The sequence below is a fragment of the Rhinatrema bivittatum genome, chromosome 8 (assembly GCF_901001135.1).
Source record: "Rhinatrema bivittatum chromosome 8, aRhiBiv1.1, whole genome shotgun sequence".
NCBI classification, from domain to species: Eukaryota; Metazoa; Chordata; class Amphibia; order Gymnophiona; family Rhinatrematidae; genus Rhinatrema; species Rhinatrema bivittatum.
Genome location: NC_042622.1, coordinates 226,315,117 through 226,333,289, shown reverse-complemented (window position 1 = coordinate 226,333,289; position 18,173 = coordinate 226,315,117). Strand labels below are relative to the sequence as shown.

General features: G+C 45.2%; 1 protein-coding gene across 6 annotated transcripts in view; it reads left to right on the top strand.

The window, feature by feature from the left end:
• The window catches only part of GATAD2A (GATA zinc finger domain containing 2A), a 185,594-nt gene that overhangs the window by 6,392 nt on the left and 161,029 nt on the right, over nucleotides 1–18,173 (top strand). The window contains exon 1 of one of the 6 annotated variants that reach the window (XM_029613820.1): nucleotides 3,061–3,300. The exons of 3 other annotated variants lie outside the window; for them this stretch is intronic. The gene's annotated coding sequence lies outside the window, so the exon portion shown is untranslated. Of the gene's footprint in view, nucleotides 1–3,060; nucleotides 3,361–11,183; nucleotides 11,250–18,173 lie in introns of those variants that run through there. 2 more of the 6 variants (XM_029613818.1, XM_029613823.1) reach the window with 2 other exon arrangements.

The window sequence follows — 18,173 nt, the reverse complement described above, 5'->3', positions numbered from 1 at the left end:
TGAATGACAGCTTTATCAGGGACACATTCACATGCCATTTAACATTTCTTTAATACTGTTAGGCACACAGCTGAGTATGGCATTGACAGTTTGTATTATTATTATTATTATTATTATTATTAATAATAATATTCGTTGGATCTTTTCAGAGATTATCACTTGAGCCAGTCTGAGTTTCTCTTGTTTGCCCTTAATGTAGAGATTAGCATTAGTGTAGCTTCCAGCAACATTTCTGAAAATGGCAAAAAAATTTGTGTGATACATTTATTTTACAAGCTCTAGGTCCTCTTTTGTGGGGTTCACCATTAGATGGGATAATTTGTGAGAACCCTCTCATCCCAGATACTAAAGAAAATTGGCAGACTAGAGGGATCTTAAAGGCTTTATCTGCTGTCATATTTTATATTTGTTAACTTTTTTTCTTTAACTATTTAGACTACTTAAAATCTAAACTTAGTTCTTGACTTTTTTTTTTTTTACTCTGGTTAAAGTATAAAATATGTACCTTTTCTCAAGAGCAATTCATCTGTTTTCACAGGGAGGGAAGTGCCTTCTCTTCCTATTGTTAATGCTATAGTTACAAGGGTGGATGCTGTGGGTTGATAGCCAAATGACTTTGTGCCTTTAGTCTAGAAAGCATGGATATTACTCTGCACTGTCTTATTGTGATTATAAAATTTAAGTTTGGAATTAACTTGTAAAACTTGGTTTGGGGTAGACTGTTTGTCACTATTCCTGTTCTTTAACTTATGATGTGTGAGGCCCTGATGAGTGCCAGTACCATGATATTCTTAAAAGCTGAACAATAGGAGAAGCTAAGTTGGAGAAGCTTTAAAAAAAAAAAATTAAACACTCTGAAATGACATGAAAATTGGAACAAACTAGGGTCTTGGTAATAATTTTTATCTGTCGACTGAATTCTTGAAAAGGTTGTGCTGGTTCTACTGTATTTGTATATAGTGATGTAATTTTGTGGCCAAGGTCAGCAGAGGCTCAGAAAAACTCAATGGCAGGAGTTTAGCTAGAAACTCATCCATATTCCTCCTTTCCTCTTAGCTTCTTGACATGTTTTTACTGAGTGTGGGTTGATTTTTATTAGCCTGCCTGGACTTGTTTTAGGGGAAACAAAATCGGAGCCATAGTATGTTGGATGCCCACATGTGAGCAGGCAGAACTTCTGGCATTGTGTACCTCCCCCTCTGTTTTTTGATGGAAAGTAGTCAGAGGAGCTAGGTATGGTTGATTTTTATTAATCTACTTTAAGATGTCTGAGTGGGGGAGCAGGGTATATTCTTTGTGTGTTCAGGGGACTGAATGTGGGGAGATTTGTGGAGTGCAGAGCTCTCCCTTCTATTGCCAGAAATGGTGATCAGGGGAGGGAGAGGGAATTGTGGTTAAAGGAGTGAGTTTGCTAGATCAGTGGGAGATGGCTAGTGGACAGACTTGTTAGAGCAGTGAGAGGTGGTCTGTGGAATGATCATGCTAGCAGTGGGAGACAGAGCTCCTGCTGTTTGAAGAGGTGGTTAGGGAGTGAGTTGAACTTATATTGGTAAGGTGGGATGGGAGGGAGTCAGGCTTATGCGGGGGAGGGGGTGAGTATGTTGGGAGGTTGATATGGGAGTATGTGTGAAAGCTTCTCAGGGGAGTTGGCAGGGGGGGATACCTGGGAAGAAATTAGGGCAGTTTGGGGCTATGTAAGAGGGGAGAGGGGATCTGGTGCATAAGTGTATAGCATTAGTAAGGGAGTGAATGTGCCAGGACAGGGAGAGCAAAGGGTCAAGGCAGCGAGTGTACAGGATCTGTGGGCGGGATGGTTTCATGAAGTGCCTGTGCAAAATCTTTGGGAGGGAGGCAATTAGGGAGCGAGTATGCCGGGTAGGGAGAGGAAGGCAGGTAGTTGGGGTAGTTAGTGTGCCAGGGCAATGGGAGGTAAGTGATTGGGTAGTGAATGTGCCAGAGAATAAAGAAGGTGGTTGGATCAGGGTATGTAGGGAAAGAGATGGTGGGAGAAGGAGTGCTCCATCACTGGGAGGGCAGACAATAAGTGTAGTGTATCACAGGGAGTGAGGTGGTTGGGGAGTAAGTCCCCCGGAAACAGAGTGGAAGGCAGTTGGGTAAGTGCTATTGATCAAAGGAGGCAGTGAGTGCTCCTGCATGAAGGAGACGGTTGGGGCAGTGAGTGCTATAAATCAGAGGAGGCAGGAAGGCAGTGGGGCTGTGAATGTTCCAAATTGAAGGAGGCGGTGGAGCAGTGAGTACTCTGGAACATGAGGGGGGTTTGAGCAGTGAATACTCCGGATCAGAGGAGGCAGGGAGGGCGGTCTGGCAGTGAGTGTTCCAGATCGGAGGAGGCAGGAAGGGCAGCGAGTGGTCTGGATCACTGGGAGGACAGGAAGTCAGGAAGCGAGTGTGCGGACGGTGAAGGAGAGAAGCAGTCAGAGTGTCTGTGTGCTGCATCACAGAGAGGGAAGAAGTAGCGGGGAGGGAGAGAGCCACTCAAGGAGCGAATGTGCCGGATCATGGGGGGAGGAGGGAAAGGGGTCGGGGAGTGAGTGCGCCGGCTCACCGGGTAGGGTTGGGATGGAGGCGGTAGGGCAGCGAAAGGTCTAAATCATATGGGGGGAGATGGCGAGACAGTCGGGAAGTGGTCTGGAGCGTGGGGGGGGGGCAGTCGGGCAGAGAGTGGTCCGGATTGCGGGAGTGGCGGCGGCAAGGCGCTCAGGCAGTGAGTGATCTGGTTGGCGTCGGGGGCAGGGGGCGTGCGCTGGGCGGACGGGCAGCAAGTGGCCCGTTTCTTGGATAGGAGCGGCACCAGGCGGTCGGATAGCGAGTGATCTGTTGGATAGGGGCGAGGCGAGCCGACAGTTAGTGGTCAGTTAATGAGAGATGCGGGAGACTGATCTGATTCGTGAATTTGGGGGCGGCTTAAGACAGTTGGGCAGCGAGTAGTTGGGTTCGTGGCGGGAGGATCGGCGAGGCAGTCGGGCAGTGAGTGGTCCGAACACGTCGAATAAGTGCGCCAGTTCACTGGGAGGGAGGCGGTCGGGCAGTGAGTGGTCTGGGTCACAGGGAAGGAGGCGGTCGGGGAGTGAGTGCCCAGTGTCTGGAGGAGGGAGCCGGGCAGCGGCTCTGTGCGCATGCGCGTCGGTGACGTCGTGCCTCCATGTGTGAGCAGCGCATTATTTGGCAGCGGGAGCGACGGAGGGAGCTTCAGACGGGGATCCCCGGCCGCCAGCGCCCTAATCGCGGGAGAGCCGGGGGGAGGAAGCCCGCTACAGCCCCGCGCCTCCCCCCAGCTCAGTGAGTACAGCTTCACCCGCCAAAACGCATGATCCTGTTCGGGCCGCGGCTTCCCCGGAGGTGAGGAGTGGAGGAGAGTTGCCACTCTCCCGATCCGGAGGTGGGGGGAGGGGAAGAGGGTTGCACCTCTCTGGATCCGGGGGTGGTGAGGATGAGCTGACCATCTTTTGCTTTGGAAAGGGGGGAAGATAAGAGAGGACTGCACCTCCGATTCTTGGGATGAGTTTCCGATTGATTATTTATTTTTTGTAAAGCGGCGGCTGGGGGGGGGGGGAGCCGGTATCGGTTGTTGCAGAACTGCACTTCGATCCGGGGTGGGGGATTTAGGTGAGGTATTCACTCTTGTCTTCCTGCCGGAAATCGACGGCAGTGTGCCGAGGTGGGAGTCCAGCCGTATGCACCTCACCCTAGATTCTGCTCAGGGAGGGGAGCGAGGATTTATGAAATGGGCCGTCATGGGTGGGGTTCAACTCCTGTTCTCTCCCGGCGCCTATATGCTCCATATCTGGGGGATGGGGGCGCGTAGGGTGCAGCCGTGTCTCGACCATTCTCATGGCCCTGCATGCTTCTAATCCGGGGATAGGTAGCTCTCTCCCTCGGCGCCTTCATGCCCTGAATCTGGCCCGGAGGGGATAGGGGACTGCGCTCCCCCGTCTCTGCTGCAGCCCCAGTCGTGGCACTTAACCCGGCTGGCAGCCAAAGCGCAGCTGGTGTCAGAATAAGAGTCCCCCTTTCTCTTGTCTGGCCGAAGAGAGAGAGGTGCAGCCGCCCCTAATGGACATTATGGGCAGTAATGGCCCAGTTTCTACCTGTCACACAGCGCTTCATTTCTGTTTCTTTCGTCGCTTTTCTTGCACGGAGTTCAAACCAGGAACTTTAACATTTAGACAGAGAAACTACAGTGAAGTATCTTGTTAAAAAAAAACACCGGTTTTTTTTTTTTATTCAGATGGTTTTATTTTACCCTGGCGTTTACTTGGTGAGGAGGAGTTTCATACTGGATGTTCTGGTCAATTTGTTTTCCTTCTAATACTGTATTAATTTGGATGGGATTTATCACTGGATTCCCGTTTGAATAAGTTGGTATACTGAGGATAGGTACATCCTTTAACCTCTTGCCCTTTGGACTGTAATTCTGTGACTCACTTTCAAGCTTTTACTTTTGATCCTCTTTTTTTTTTTTTTTTCTAATTTAAAAACCCATCTCGCTCCTTCTGCTTTGTCCAATCATGATTCCTTGTCTGCTTTGGGTTATGTTGTATATACAGATCTGTGATGCTGATGTAGGGGTTTCTCAGAGCTGAAGTACAGGGTAGGATGCTAGATTACAACTACCGCCTCCATATTAGCAAATGGCATTGTTGCTTCACTCCCCACACACTGTATCCTGGGACTTGTAGTTGTTTATCCTCCTTCAGTTTTGGAAAATATATCAGAAGACATAAAAGCAAGGCTGGAACACTGGATCAGGTGACCAATCTGACTTGCCCTCCCCCCATGGCAGAATGCTCTAAGCATGATGAAACCTCACAGCAGATTTTCAGGTTATGATGACATTGAATGGTGCAGTGGAATTGACACTTAACTTCAGGCTGGTTTCCTCTGTACCTGATACAGTAGACACTTAGATTACATCTTATATTGCCTATGTGAGCTGATCTTGTAAATCTGATAGATTTGGACACTGGAGAAGCTGAGACTGAAGTGTGGCAAGTAAGGTTTGATAAAACATGACTCTTGTTGTGTGGTCCCCTTAAGGTAGTTACTAGGCAACAGGAGGAGGAGTGGAGGGTGACTCCCTTGTGAGAAATTAGGAGTCAGAAAGGTTGAGGAGAAAGCTTACCGGGGTAGTTGTGCTAGTCACTAGGGAGTTTAAATGTACTTTTATTAAACCTAGTGACAGTTCTGCACAAGAGTACCCATAGGGAGCATAATGACATAATGTGATATTTAAACCCATTGCAGAGTTATAGAAATGGCGGTGTGCACACGCATGCAGTTCCTTCCTCCCCACTCCCACCAAAAAATATTATTGTTGTCAAGGTTTCCACTGACTTCATAAAAACTATTTGTATATGTAAAAAAATCCAGTCAAAGTAAGAAAGTGTAAGAGAACCTGTTGAGAGTCTGGTAACTTAGGTGTGGGTGAACAGACGGTTACCATGTGGCTGTTATTACAGATTTGTACCACTTTTAAAATTTTGATTACTGTTTTAGGCCAACCAACTGTGTAATGACTGGTTTATAGCTCTGCATATTGGGAGGTTGTGGATTCTGATTGTAGCTCTCACTTTATTCAGTAGATTAACATTCATACACAGGCCAAGAAAAAATTCTGCTTTTCTTTCTTTTTTTCCCTTGATGTTTCAAGCTGTAATTAACAAAACGACCCCTACCTACCTGCAGATGCAGAAGATTAACAACTTCATGTACCAGATAGTTCCTGCTAGGGGATTGCTGTTTGTAAACCACTTCTGTGAAGTTTTTCTGCCTCTCGTATGGTCTTCTGTATCCAGCAGGGTTCTCTTTTTAACAATCCCACCCTGCAGCCAGTCTCCATTCTCTCTCTTTTGGTGTTATTGCTTCTTACTAGGGATGCTAGAGTCTAAGCTGTGTATGCTATCATGGACCTGTGATTCTGATGCTTTGCGTTATTCTCCCCACAGGTACGCACTGTGCTTATACTGGTGCAATGATGCCCTCTTCCCACACTCCCTCCTCTTATTCCTACAGCCTCTGTGCAGTATAGATTATATCAAATGTATGAACATGAGAAATTGTCTACTTCAGTTGTAGACCACCAGTTGTTTAGATAAAATAATTAGTTTACATGCTTACTTTGGTGAGTGTACAGCAGTTGGACGGGAGTATGAATCGACAAGTTCTGTGCATCTAATGTATACTGTAGACCTTTTTGGTTGTAAATCTTTTCCAAGGTACATCAGTAATCCTGCTAAAGAGTAAGCATACCTATAGCTGCTGTGCTGGAAAGCAGACCTGCAGTACTTTACAAGACGTTGCACTCACCTTCCTCCTGACCAAATTCAAAGTTCATCACAGCAGCAGTAAGGCATTTCAAGACATTTGGTTACTTAATCCTCTCAACAGCTTCTTGTGGGACTGCAGTGACGAAAAAAAGACATTTCCGCTTTTTCCCAGCTAGGCCTTAGATGGCGCTTCTGTGGTGACAGAGGAGCGGCAAGAGTTTGGCAGCTAGTACATAATGCATGAAAGTGCCGAATCAGGTGTTTGGGGTGCAGAAATCCAGGAAAGCAGCACATGGTAGGGGTTAAGATGCTGATATGCACCACATGAGAGAGCTTTTGCTGACTCTGTCCAGTAAACTCAAGGTTGCAAAGCAGTGGTGAGAGATGAGGGTGCTTAGGAAGAGGTGTTGCCAGTAGAAAGAAAGATGTGGCCTATATAGATGAATTCATCTGTATTGTCTAAATCTGGAGGTCAAACCTCCAAAAGGATGTAGACAGAGTAGAGGTGGTCTAGAGAGAGATGCAGATTCTGCATCCAAACCCGTTTTCTGGATGAGGTGAGAGAATAAAGTTGAGATATTTGAATATCTGAAAAGATTCTGATGCAAAAGAAGTGAGCAGCTTTCAGTGGAAAAAATGTTTTAAGATAAGATCATGGTATGTGGTTGGTTGTAAAGGGCTAAATTCATACATAAAATTAGAAAATATTTCTTCATGAAAATGGCACAGATTAACTTCAAGTGGAAGTGGTGAAGGCTAAAACATCCTAAAACTAAGGAAAGCATCGGATAAGTACACAGTCTTTGGATGCAATGAAGTTGGGCATCAGGAATGCACAGATAAGGTGGGCCTTGTGGTCCTTACCTGCTGTTATTTTCTTTTTTTCTCTGTTTATGCTCCCATGTTTGATACAAGAGATGCATGAAAATAAGCAGTCTTTGTTAAATCAAAGAGCAGGTACAGCACAAGCAGCAGCAGCGCAGACATCTCTGACACATTATACACTACCCTACCCTGGCCATTGTTGGAAACAGGAGAATGGGCTTGATGGACCTTTGGTCTGACCCAGTATGGCAAGCCTTATGTTCTTACCACAGGCAGTAGCAGCAGTGCAAGCATCCCTCACATACACAGGCCCAGCACGCGTGATGGAGCAGGGGAATCTTCCCTCAGACATTTACATATACTGCCTCAGCACAAACGGTAGCAGCAGTGCAAGCTTCCCACAAACACACTGCTCCAGCACAGGTGATAAGCAGCAAGGCAAGCTTTCCTCATTCAAACACACCACCCCAGCATAGGTGGTAACACACACTACCCTGGTGTACGTGGTAGCCGCAGAGCAAGCTACCCTCCCACACTTATACGCACACTGCCTTACTGCAGAACAAATACAGCACCAGTGGTGGCAGTACTATAGGCTTTCTTTGCAGGCACACTGCACCATCACAGAACAGGTACAGTACAGGCAGCAGCACTGCATGCTTCCCTCGCACGTGCACACACTGCCTCGTCACAGAACAGTACATCACAGGTGACAGCCATTCAAGCTTTCCTCGCACACACAGACATTCTGTCCAGCTACAGAACAGGTATAGCACAAACGGTAGCAGCAGTGCAAGCTTCCCACAAACACACTGCTCCAGCACAGGTGATAAGCAGCAAGGCAAGCTTTCCTCATTCAAACACACCACCCCAGCATAGGTGGTAACACACACTACCCTGGTGTACGTGGTAGCCGCAGAGCAAGCTACCCTCCCACACTTATACGCACACTGCCTTACTGCAGAACAAATACAGCACCAGTGGTGGCAGTACTATAGGCTTTCTTTGCAGGCACACTGCACCATCACAGAACAGGTACAGTACAGGCAGCAGCACTGCATGCTTCCCTCGCACGTGCACACACTGCCTCGTCACAGAACAGTACATCACAGGTGACAGCCATTCAAGCTTTCCTCGCACACACAGACATTCTGTCCAGCTACAGAACAGGTATAGCACAGGCGGTGGCAGCAGTGCAGGCTTCCCACACACACACACACACGCACACACACTCTGCCCCACTGCAAAACAGATACAGCACAGGTGGATGGCAGCTATGCTGGCTTAGCATATACACTGCTCTGCTACAGAACAGGGGCAGCATAGACGGCAGCTGTACAGGTTTCCTTAGCATGCACATATATATGCTGCCCCACCGCAGAGCAGGTACAACACAGGTGAGTGCAGCCGTGCAGGCTTCCTTCACATGCGCACAGGTGGCGGCAGCTGTATAGGTTTTTCTCGCATGCACACAGCTGCACATTGCCCCCACCGTAGGACAGGTAGGAAGTAGCATCAGTGCAAGCTTCCTTCACACTTGCATACTGCCTCACTCCAGGACAGGTATAACAGCAATGCAAACTTCCCTCGTACACAAAGTACTCACATTCCTTCATCCCAGTACAGATAGAACGCTAGCAACAGCCTCCGTGCAGGCTTCTTCAACAGAATAAGTCAGATTTGAACAGAGTACTTTTGTATAAGTACAGATTCAGCTTATTAGCTGATGCAGTAAACTCATCATTATAATTGCAAAACAGACATGGATTCATTGGTTTGTTAGGAGTATTAGTAAAGGAATGGAGAAGGTCATCATATCTCTGCATTGCTCCATGGTGAAACTGCACCTGGAGTACTATGTACAATCCTGGTTGGTTACCGCATCTCAAAAAAGATATAGCTAAACTGGAAAAGGTACAGAGAAGGGCTACCAACATGATAAAGGGAATGGAACGACTGCCCTATGAGGAAAGGCTGAAGAGATTAGGGCTGTTCAGCTTGGAGAAGAGACGGCTGAGGGGGGATATGATAGAGGTCTTTAAAATAATGAGTAGAGTAGAACAGATACAGCACAGGTAGTGGCAGCAGTGCAGGCTTCCCACACACACACTCTGCCCCACTGCAAAACAGATACAGCACAAGTGGATAAATATGTATTGGTTGTTTACGCTCTCAAAAAATACAAAGACTCTGGGACACCATGAATTAGTAAGAGGCACATTTAAAACAAATTGGAGAAAATATTTTTTCGCCTCAATGCACAAGCTCTGAAATTCATTGCTGGAAGATGTGGTAAAGCAGTTAGTATAGTTGTGTTGAAAAAAAACAAACATTTGGACAATTCTTGGAGGAAAAGTATTATTAATCAGGTAGGGGAAATTACTACTAATCCCTGAGCACTAGCAGCATGGGATCTATCTACCGTTTGGGATCCTGCCAGGTATTTTGACCTGGACTGCCCACTTTTGGAAACAGGGTACTGGGCTTGATGGACCCTGGGTTTGACTCAGTATGGCAATTTTTATGTTCTTAACTCCCTTATTTTGTTTTATGAAAGAAGGCAGATAGCATATTACTAAACATACACAGCCTGCATATTTAAAGCAGAGCAAGGTAATCTTTTTTAATATGGAATGGTCTGTCATGGTTCTTGGTGCCACAAGAACCTAAAAAAAACAAAAAACTGGTTGCCTTATTGTTTTTTGCATGGATAGACGTTTTTTCCATAGACCAAAAATAACCCGTTTCCTTCTATTATTCTCTGCTCTGAAGTGAAATTGCTGTTCACTAATTGACCAAATGCCTAATCCCGTCCTTGGTTAAGGTGTGCTTCCAAACGTGGACCAGCTGTTGGGTTTAATATGATATTGGTTCAGGCTTGAAGCATGGAGCGCTAGTGTTCTGTCTTCCTGCTTTCTTCTCATACTTGGGAAGTGGGGAAGGGAAGACACTTGACTAAGACAACCTTATAAAAAAAATTATATATATATTTATATATATATATATATATATATATATATATATATTAAGTTAACTTCCACAAGTTTTGGTGCTTTCATTGGGTTTATCTGTACAAATCTGTCATTGTGGTTTCTGAAGAGTTCATGATGTCATTGCTTTACATTATATGCAATCAGACATGAAATGCTTCTAAGGGTCTGAGGACTTAGTTAAAATATCATAGATTTCTGCAGAGATCATGTGCCTCTGTTTATGCAGTTCATGTTGGGAAAGTATTGTCTTTTTCAAGGTGACCAGTAGTCGGGAACCAAGCAGTGAGATGCTTGGATAATGAAGGCGACTAAGAGCCTGAAGGTCAGCATTCAGATTGCAATAACTAATCCTTGCCCAAAACAGGCCATAGAAAAGGGGTCAGTTCAGACAAGGCCGAGGGGGAGCACTGGCTCAGCACATTTTTATGGATTGTTGGATTGGAGTTCAGTAGCCTTGATAGAAAATGGTCACAAATTATTCTCCACCAGTGACTGGAAAGGTGCTCTGGCAGTGAATTTCTAGAAGAAATGCAGTACCCTCATTTTATAGAGTGCCCTGGACAGGAGCCATCGTGCTGCGTGTGCTGCTATTGCTGGGGGGGGAGCAGTGTCTGTTCCATAGTGCAAGGTTGCTTGTCAGCCTCTCCCTAATGCTTGTCCATTTTCCTGCCAGGGATTTAATAATTTTTACCTAATGTGGTAAGGCCTAGGAATGCTTTGCTGCTGTTTTGATGCCTGTCCAGACAGGTGGCCCTGGGATTTAAGCATGCAAAATTACCGCATGAGGACCTCGACATGTGTGGTGTCAGCCTGTGCCTCTGGAGATTTCCTCTTCCACTAGTTGTAGTAAATGTGAATACAATACAGGTTTATGTAGCTCTCTAGTGGTGCAGTGCATTACTCAGTATACAAGTTAATCTGAGTGTCCCCCTCTGTCACTGGCTTCTGAGAGCCAGAGTATGGCTTTGTTCCTTCTCCCTACAGGGCAGTGACTGCCACATTATCTTCACTCCCAGCACTAGCTATGCAAACTGATTTTTCCTGTTTCTTGTACAGAATATTATATGAAGAAAAAACAGTTCATGTCAGTCATTGTCCTGGATTATAGAATTAACAAGCTGATGCTTTTCCTTCCGCACACAAGGTATGTTCACTACCTGGTGCTGAATCTCAGTACCTCTATCTTGAAGTAGACAAGTTTGACAAATTGTCTAGTAGTGTGTGTCTGATTATGGGCTTCCCTCTTTGAGGAATCTATCTTGACCTTGCTTTAAGCTTTTGAAACTTGCGGGCCGATACAGTAAAATCGCGGGAGAGCGGGCAAGTGCCCGCTCGCACACAGGCCACTCTCCTGTGCGCACGATACAGTATTTTAATTTATTTAAACTAGGCTCGGCGGTAAAAAGAGGCACTAGGAACACTAGCGAGTCCCTAGCGCCTCTTTTTTGACGGAAGTGGTGGCTGTCAGCGGGTTTGACATCAATTTTGTCGGCGTCGGTTCTCGAGCCCGCTGACAGCTGCGGGCCCATTTAAAATTTTTTTTTACTTTTTTAAACTTTCGGGACCTCCGACTTAATATCGCCATGATATTAAGTTGGAGGGTACACAGAAAAGCAGTTTTTACTGCTTTTCTGTGCACTTTCCCGGTGCCCGGAGAAATTAGCACCTTCCTTTGGGTAGGCGCTAAGTAAAATGTGCGTTTGGCTGCACATTTTGCTTTCTGAATCGCGTGGGAATACCTAATAGTGCCCGCAACGTGCATTCGCATGTTGCGGGCACTATTAGGTTCAGGGGGGTGTTGGACGCGCGTTTTGGATGCGCATTTTGGACGCGCTATTACCCCTTACTGAATAAGGGGTAAAGCCAGCACGTCCAAAATGCGTGTCCAAATGCCGACTAACAGTACGCTCCGTCGGAGCGCACTGTACTATATTGGCCCTTTGGTGAGAGAGAGAGAGTGTGTGTGTGTTTTCATGCAGCAGTTCATTCTGGAATACCCTGCTGTTGGTTCTTTCCACCCAGCAGCTGCAATCGCCCTAATGTGGTCTCTCAGGCTACTCTAGGGTGCTAGCAAGAGCACATAAGAAAATCCCCAGCTGAATTTTGTGAATGTCTTTATATTCATGTACGGTTATGGTCTTTTTAATGCATTAATTGTAAGTGTATATAACACATTCTGCGCTTTCCAGTACATAAGATATTTTAAATAAATAAAAATAGCCATGCTAGATCAGAACAAGGTCTATCAAGCTCGGCATCATGTCTCAATTAATGGCCAGTCTGAGATTCAAGTCTCCGGCAGTTGCCAAAAGGTAAATCTATTTCCTATTAATCACTCCCAGAGATAACACTGGCTCTCCCAAGTCTACCAGGCTAAAAATGTTTTATGTCCCTTTTCTCCCGGAAATTGTCAAACCTCTCTTAAAACCTGCTATGCTAGTCATCTTGACCACTACATGCTTGGGCAACTGATTCCACAGCTTGATTGCATGTTGAGTAGAAAAGTAATTTCTGCAATTTGTTTTAAATGTGCTGCACAGTCGGGCATATCTCATCCCGTTCCCCCCCACCTTCCTTGGTGCACTGGCCTAAAGGTATGTAAGTCCTGTGGCAGAACCAGAATTGATCAGTTGCTCCCCACTAGGTCACATGTGCCCGTTCTGCAGATCCTGATAAGATAGATATGGTAGAGGGAAAAGTTAATAGACGAGGGGAAGGCTGTTTCAGTCTTTTCACCCTGTTCCTTCATATCTGCCTTAAACAGAGGAGTCTCGCTTGTGCTGTTGTCTAATCCTGGTAGGATTGTATTTGTGTAGCAAATTCCGTAGACTTGTCTTTGAGAAGCGGTTCACTTTCTGATAGTGTAGGGATGCTATGATTTCAATGAAATGTGCAACACTATTTTTGTTGGTTTAATTCCTTCTTTGATCCTTAGGAGATGGAACAGGTCACTCGTGACTCTTCTCTCTCCTTTCTGTGTGCATTGGGTTTCTAGTTCAGGAGCATCGTAAATACCAAAATGATCACTCAGGCATTGAATGGTGCCATGCTGAATCTGACTCTTAGAGCATGTCTTTGGTGTCGGCTTCTCCTATCCAGTTTTGTTCATCTTGTGTCTAACCCCACACAAGAAAAGCAGAGTTTCCTGTTAAGGTTACCCTCATAACAGAGCCCATCTGACAAGGTGCACACTTCATGGGGGAGGGGAAATTGGAAAGGGATGTGCAGTTGGTTTTGCAATGAGGGCAGTAGAACTTGTACATGGAATACAGTTCTAGGACCAAGAATTTTCTTCTTAATATGAAAAAATGTCTTTAATGAAGAGGTTGCTGTGACTAGCTATTGTGTCCTTAATAAAGAAGGACCCTGATTTAGGAAGGTTGGTCTGTAGCTGTGGTCAGTCATTGAACCCTTTTTTTACAGTAACCAGAGAACTGACTATTGAATGTGCTGTATTCTGTATAGTTGTAAAGACTGTGCCACTTGTCAGGGCCAGTCGGGTTGCATATGACTTGAGTTGGTATGTGTGTGTATTATTTGCAACTACTTTACTATCCTAGCATCACATTATTAGTGTCATCCAAGGCAGCATGGTTTTATTAGTTAGGCCTTGTAAGACGAATCTGATCAATTTCTTTGGGTGACCAGAGAGTTAGATCAGTAGAGGAGACCAGATATAGTATACTTGAATTTTAGTAAAGCCTTTGACATGGTTCTGCATAGGCAACTTATAAATAAATTGAGCGCCCTTGATATAGGCCCTGAAGTGACAGACTGGGTTAGAAACTGGTTGCGAGGGGAGGGATTACCAGTGGTGCGCTGCTGGGATTGGGCCTTGGACTGGTTCTTTTCAATGTTTTTGTAAGTGATATTGCAGAAAGACTAGTAGGAAAGATTGTATTTTGTAGATTCCAAAATCTGTAACTGGGTGGACAGCCAGGACAGTATGGAAAACATAAGGAAGGATTTAGTGAAGCTTGAGGAATGGTCTAGCAGTTAGATTTAATGCTTAAGAAATGAGTTATGCATTTGGGCTGTAAACTCCCTATAGTGTGGTACAGTCAATGCACAAAACAAAATAGCGAGATCTCGAGGTGATAATATCTGAAGACCGCAAGGTGGCCAAGTGGGTGTACAGGGAGAAGAATGGTCAGCAGAAAAGTAGGAGGTGATTTGCCTCTGTACAAGTCCCTGGTGAGATCTCAACCAGGTAGATGCTTAACATTGAAAGGTATAGTGCCCTCTGCTGGGATTTTGCTGTGCACAATGAGCAGGGGGGTTAGAAATGGACATAATGTTAGCGAGGATTTAAAAGACTGGGCTAGATGAACTCATGACAGCTTGGCTGGACTGTAATAATCCAACCATAAATTTCCTATAGAAGAATTTTGTGGGAGAAGAGAGATGGAGTGAGTTTGTTTGTTTGACTACCAGCAGGAAGGGTAGAGGGTGGATGGGAGTAGAGCCAGAACTTTTCAACCTGATTCCAATATCTAATCAAAGGAGCCTGCAATCCAGTGTGCAAGTAAAGGCCATATGTTGCAACCATGCACATCCCAGCAGGAGAGACTGGATAAAGGAATGCTGATGCTGAGCAGCCAAAGACAATGCCATGTCACTGGCCAGTCATCTGTACACCAGAGGATGTGGGCTACACTATGCCACCTGCTTTACTTTTCCCTATGGGTGGAGAGAGTGATATGGGGCTAACTGTCGTTTTTAGCACTGTCTTATATAAGATCTAGAAAGGCCACAAGAAATATGCAGATTATAAGGTTCATCTCCCCTTGTAGTGGGTATTAGTGCCTGGTTTACTGTCTCACTTCCTTTCTATTCATGACTGATTGTAAGTGTCTCATAGAATATTGGTAAAAAGGAGTTATTGTTTAACAATCCAAATGTGTGCACTAGCAGCTTAAACTCTTTATTTTGCTGTTAGCTAAAATAGTAGAAGGGAGTTGAGGGTTCATCTTAAGCAAAGTTAATTTTAGATGCAAAAGGGAGAGAGATTTAGCATACTATTCCTGTATTCTTTGCTATGCAGAATCGATCTCCAGGCCTCGTGACTATTGTCCAACTTTTGCTGTCCTAAACTGAATGGGAAAATAAAGCTTCCTTATCCTGCTAGACAACCAGATGCAAGGGTTTGTACCACTTACTACCAAACTGAGACAGAAGGGACACTTTTTTTTTTTTTTTTTTTTCCCCAGTGCCATCACCCAGTACATATGGTGTATCATAAGCAGAGACCAGTCTCTAGCAAATAACAGGTTCTCTAGCTCCCAGACTTCAGCCTACACTGCACTGTTCCTAGTTGAGCAGGATCGTGTCCTGGTGCAACAGTTCTTTCAATATTTCCCTGCAGAGCAGATATTGAGCCAAGCTCCCAAGGAGTTTTCCTTTCTGGTTGGGAGTCCAGTTGTGCACCTGCTAGGTCCTCTTGGGTCTGGTTGAGCCGGGGGGGGGGGGGGTATTGGGCTAATTTAGGAGGTATCCTATAAGTAAGTAAGTCTCCTCTTTTGGGGGTGGGTGGGCTGCCTTGGACTTTGTCCCCTCTCCCAAACACTTCCCCCCCCCCCCCTCTCAAAAAAAAAAAAAAAAGAAAAGGGACTTCCAAGAAGAGAGCCACAGCAGAGAAGGTAATCAAAGATTTCCTTGCTTTTACATTTTAGGGAAACCTTTCCAGTTTGGCGTTCTCTCTTTCAGCATCGCCAAGGTGATTGTGGTAGCAGCAGCCCTCTTCTTATGCAGAGAGGGTATTGTAATCCAGCCATACATGGACAACTGGCTAATAAGGGCCAAGTTGTTTCAACAAGATCATTTGTTCTCAAACAGGGTGGTATAGATTCTGGAAAATTGAAGTTCGGAGTTGAATGTCATGAAAAGTAATCTGATTCCTTTGCAATCTTTGGAGATCCTGGGAGCTCATCTTGACACTAGTTTTCCTTGTTTTCTTAATGCAGTAAAGAGTAGCCAAAACTCAGTCTGAATCAGATCTTCCTTTCTCAGGAAGCCCCAAGGATTTGATAATACCTTAAGCTCTTGGATTCTGAGATGGGTACCTTGGTCTTCGTCATGTGGGCTAGGGCTCATATTAGGCCTCTTTACACTTTTTTCTTCTGTACTGCTGGTCTCTGCAATCACAGGAATGCAAAGTTTGCCTTTTCCTGCTGATGTCCATGAGGGAGAGTTTATGTTGGTGGATGGCTCATTTAAATCAGGAGTGGCCACCTCTGGTCCTCAAGAGCCACAAACAGTCCAGTTATTCAGGATGTCCACAGTGAATACATGTGAGAGAGATTTGCATGCAAATCTATTTTATGTATAGCCTCATTGTGGATATCCTGAATACCTGGCCTTTTTCGCTCTCAAGGACCAGAGTTGGCTACCCCTGCTTTAAACTTTTCAGAGGGAACAAGTCTGGGGCCTTTCATTTGGACTTGAGTTAGCTCAAACACGAGCTTGGTGGGCTGGGGAGCCCATTGCTGTGATTAAGTAGCTCAGGATCTCTGGACAAGGTGCCAATCTCATGATCTATCAACAGACTGGAAACCAGACCAGTCAGACTAGCCATATACATTTTCTTCCCCTGGTGAAGGGAATAATAGTTGTGTGGTCTCAAACAATGCCACAGCAGTGGCTTATGTGAACAGACAAGGAGGGCACTTGGAACCTGATGGTTGCCCAAGAGGTAGCTCTGCTCTTTCAGTGGGCAGAACAGAATTTTCTGCAAATTTCAGTGGTTCACGTAATGGGAATGGAAAACATTCAGGATGATCTCCTTAACAGGAATATGGTACAGAGAAGGGTGAAAAAAAAATAATGGGGGTCTCCTAAAGGAGAAGCGATTGCTAAGTCATCTTTATCCTGGTGGATTAAGAAGGCAATTGTTTTTTCTGCGTGTTTACTCAGGAGTTGGCAGTCTCCCGAGGTTCTCCATGTGCACCCTGCCTGAGCTCAGGCTTCCTCTTGAGTAGTCTTAAGCTATTGCGCTGAAGGACGCTTATAAGGCAGCCACTTGATCTTCCTTACATTCCTTCACTAAATATTAAAGGTTAGATTCTCAAGCCAAAGGAGATGCAGCCTTTGGAGCAGCTTGGGCTTGGTTATGTTCCACATCTCTGAACTGGTCTAGCAGGGTGATAAGGAAGGAGAAATTTGCTTTTAACTGTTAATTTCCCTTCCTTGAATCCTGCTAGACTAGTCCAGGACTCTCCCAAGAGGTCAGAGGATTCTCTGTTATCCTTGGATATAGGTCTCTGTTCTTGCAGAAGTTTACTTGCTTCCTATGGGGAGATCCTGAGCACCATCTTTATTTTCTTGTTTCTATATAGCCTCCTTTTCCCGGTTGGGTTTTGGAGCGGAAGATATATCTCAGAGGATTTGTTTTCAGATCTCTAAAGTTTTTAGAGGCATCTTTCTGCTTTCTTTGCTTTGACAAAAGATACTAGCTTTGGCCTATTCAGCACCATTCTATACATCAGTTGATGTCACTGGGAAAAGTGTGACCTCTGTCTACATCTGCTAGTAGGCAGTGCAAACCATGTGTCTGGACTGGTTTCTCAGGATTCATGGAAAAGCAATTTAAAGAGCCAGTTTCTGTACCTTGGGAGCATAGAGCAGCAGTACCATTACAACAGAACCCCAAGAAAACATAGGGAGGCCAACATTGTGGTGGATTCTGGCCATCCTTGGGACAGATACGAGAGGAGGGTGCAGAGATCGGGTGGAAAACCCGAGAAGATGGTGTTAAATTTTGGAATTTTATATGTATATCTACTCAAAAAGGATAAATCTCAACTAGGTAAACTGGATGGTCCATTTTGGTCTTAATCTGCAGTCATTTATTACTTTGGCATTCACAGGTAACATGAACAGCAGAAATCCATTTGGAGCTTGGTGCTTTATAGCTGCTTCCCAAATGTAGACTGGCCAAAGCATTTGTTGGTTAGGTCTCAGCTGGTTCAGTGGTGGTCCAAGAGCAAGGCATGACAAGGACTGAACTGGGCAGGCCCCCCCATTTCTTTGACAATATTCTTAAAGGTGGCCATGAAAGTGGCAGTTGCAG